Source organism: Echinops telfairi, unplaced genomic scaffold (assembly GCF_000313985.2).
Source record: "Echinops telfairi isolate 266 unplaced genomic scaffold, ASM31398v2 ScPeMD7_7466;HRSCAF=8504, whole genome shotgun sequence".
NCBI classification, from domain to species: Eukaryota; Metazoa; Chordata; class Mammalia; order Afrosoricida; family Tenrecidae; genus Echinops; species Echinops telfairi.
The window spans coordinates 3,670,248-3,672,954 of record NW_022111366.1 but is presented as its reverse complement, the minus strand read 5'-3'; the positions used below and the strand labels follow the sequence as shown (position 1 = coordinate 3,672,954).

Genomic DNA, 2,707 nt, shown 5'->3' with positions numbered 1-2,707 from the left:
TGCCGTGAGCGTCCTGTGGGTTTGAAACGCTGAGCCGTAAGCTAGCAGCCCGATGCTTAGCAAACAATAGAAGGGAGAATGGAAACCTCATTCACTCCAAAGAGCACAAGGGCACTTTATCAGGTTATAGGAGCAGTTTATATCTTCATTTAGTGTTATTTACATGAATGTAAATCACTGAGCTGTAAAATGCAAAGCTCACTAAAGTGCACCCTTGAGATATATGCAGTTCACTGGAATTAAGTTGTTATACCTCAATTCCAAAACAAATAAACAAAGTTTAAAAACCCACAGAGGAGATTATACATGAACAACACAAATAAACAAAATAAAACCATGGCAAACTAAAAGAAAATATTTACATTCATGTGTTTATATAAGTCCATGGACCAAAGGACTTACACCCAAATGATATAAGTAATTTCTACAAATCAATAATAACAAGACAAGCCATCCTATTTTTTAGCCCTTTTTATTGTGAATTAAGTAGGAGGTTACATATCACATCCTCACTTTTGTATTTAACAACCTATCCACCCTCTCACAGCTTGCAGTGTGCCCTCGTTTTTGTAGGACATCCTCCTCTTGTAGGAGATTGGCTTGTCCTTCACCAAATGAACGTGTCACCCTCTACCTTCTCACTCCCCTTCCCTCTCCTCCCCTGCCAACCCTGGTAACTATTGCTCTGTTTGTTTGGGGGGTTTTTTTGGTATGAAAATCTTTATCTTAAATTTTTTATATGTAACAGTATCACCTCATTTTTTAAAGACCAAAATTTTTAAAGCTTTTTAAAAATGCATGCATTCTGTATATGTACTATGACCATACACATGGAAGATCAGAAAACATATGAAATGATATTCAATGTTACTAATGATCAAGAAAATGCATTTTAAAGCCGTAGTCAGATAGTCATCCTGTACCTCATCAAATTTCTAAACGAAAAATACTGACAACTCCAAATTTTGGTTCCTATTTTGAGCAACTGAAATGCTCAGATACATTTTGAAAAAATGGTTTGGGCTATCATATAGTTAAAAAGTAACCTTGCAGTAGGACCAACTTCCTTCCTCTATGAGCAAGATGGCGCAGAGCGAGGCTGGAGTCACTCTGGGACAGCCTCGTCTTTCTCAGCAGGACCTCACCTCCTTGGATGTCACCAAATTGACACCCCTGTCGCATGAAGTCATCAGCAGACAAGCCACCATCAATACAGGTACAATTGGTCACGACGCTCATGGGAAGTCTACAGTTGTAAAAGCTATTTCTGGCGTCCACACCGTCAGCTTCAAAAACGAACTAGAAAGAAATATTACCATCAAACTTGGATATGCTAATGCTAAGATTTATAAACTTGATGACCCAAGCTGCCCTCGACCAGAATGCTATAGATCTGGTGGCAGCAGTGCACCCGATGAGTTTCCGACAGGCGTTCCAGGGACCAAAGGGAACTTCAAGTTAGTCAGGCACGTTTCCTTCGTGGACTGTCCAGGCCATGAGATTTTGGTGGCTACCATGCTGAACGGGGCCACAGTGATGGATGCAGCTCTTCTGCGGATAGCTGGTAATGAATCTTGTCCCCAGCCACAGATGTCTGAACATCTGGCTGCTATAGAAATCATGAAACTGAAACATATTTTGATTCTACAATATAAAATCCATTTGGTGAAAGAAAGGCAGGCTGAAGAACACTATGAACACATCCTTGCATTTGTACAAGGTATAGGGGCAGAAGGAGTGCCGATTAGTCCGATTTCTGTTCAGCTGAAGTACAATATCGAAGTGGTCTGTGAGTACATAGTAAAGAAATTCCATTACCTTCCAGAGACTTTACTTCAGAACCCCGACTCATTGTGATTAGGTCCTTTGATGTCAACAAACCTGGCTGTGAGGTTGACGACCTTAAGGGGGCTGTTGCTGGAGGTAGTCTTCTAAAAGAAGTGTTAAAGGTGGGCCAAGAGATAGAAGTCCGACCTGGTATTGCTTCCAAAGACAGTGAAGGAAAATTCATGTGCAAGCCAATCTTTTCCATAATTGTGTCACTTTTTGTGGAGCATAATGATCTTCAGTATGTGGTTCCAGAGGGTCTTATTGGAGTTGGAACAAAAATTGACCCCACTTTGTGCCAAGTGGACAGAATGGTCGGGCAGGTACTTGGTGCCGAAGGAGTTTTACCTGAGATCTTCACAGAGTTGGAAATGTCCTATTTCCTACTCAGACGGCTTCTAGGTGTACACACTGAAGAGACAAGAAAGCAGCCAAGGTGCAAAAGCTGTCTAAGAACGAAGTGCTCATAGCGAACACTGGATCCCTGTCAACTGGAGGAAGAGTTAGTGCAGCGAAGGCCGATTTGGGCAAAATTGTTGTAACTAATCCCGTGTGCCCAGAAATAGGAGAGAAAATTGCCCTTAGGCGAAGAGTGGAGAAACACTGGTGTCTAATTGGCTAGTGTCTAAATGCCCAGTTAGATAATAATAAAGTTGGAAATTGCACGCCCTGCCCCCAAAAAAATGTAACCTTGCCTAAGAGTCAACAATTCTACTATTGGGCATTACCCAAAAGAAATGAAAACATAAGTCCACAAAAATTTGCAAGAATATCTATAAAGTCTATTGTTAGATAAGAACACTGGAAAAAACAAATAATCATCAACAGGAGATTATATAAGCCAATTGTGGTATGACTCGAATGGAATACTACTCGACAA

The 2,707-nt window shown here is 40.9% G+C and overlaps 1 pseudogene; it reads left to right on the top strand.

Moving 5' to 3' along the window:
- Nucleotides 1–1,083: 1,083 nt before the first annotated feature.
- LOC101643453 lies at nt 1,084–2,449 on the top strand (annotated as a pseudogene).
- The last annotated feature ends 258 nt before the right edge of the window (nt 2,450–2,707 follow it).